This window comes from Antrostomus carolinensis, unplaced genomic scaffold (genome assembly GCF_000700745.2).
Source record: "Antrostomus carolinensis isolate BGI_N321 unplaced genomic scaffold, ASM70074v2 scaffold43405, whole genome shotgun sequence".
In the NCBI taxonomy this organism is placed as follows: Eukaryota; Metazoa; Chordata; class Aves; order Caprimulgiformes; family Caprimulgidae; genus Antrostomus; species Antrostomus carolinensis.
The window spans coordinates 697-981 of record NW_010319197.1 but is presented as its reverse complement, the minus strand read 5'-3'; the positions used below and the strand labels follow the sequence as shown (position 1 = coordinate 981).

The following is a 285-nucleotide window of genomic DNA, read 5'->3' as shown; positions in this document are numbered from 1 at the left end:
TGGGGTCGGCAGCGGCCAGTCTGCCCCCGGGCTCAGTGCAGGGCGAGGTGGGGAGGGGGTGCAGCAGGGATCAACCCCTCTCCTGTCCTCCAGCCCTGCTCCTTGCCTTGGCAGTGGAACAGGACAGAAGTGTGACAGCAACATGAAGCATGTCCCTGTCACTCTGGTCTCAGCTGAGCTTTGTCCCCAGCCCTGCGCCGCTCCACGTCTCAGCCTGGCTGTGCCTGTTGTGTGACTTTGGGATTGTCCTGTCCTGCATGCTGCTTTGCACGGGCTCCATCCCTG

At 63.2% G+C, this 285-nt stretch overlaps 1 protein-coding gene across 1 annotated transcript in view; it reads left to right on the top strand.

Moving 5' to 3' along the window:
• The window catches only part of LOC104525905 (tubulin gamma-2 chain), a gene marked incomplete at both ends in the record, with an annotated part of 5708 nt that overhangs the window by 4734 nt on the left and 689 nt on the right, over positions 1-285 (top strand). The gene's annotated exons all lie outside the window — the stretch shown is intronic.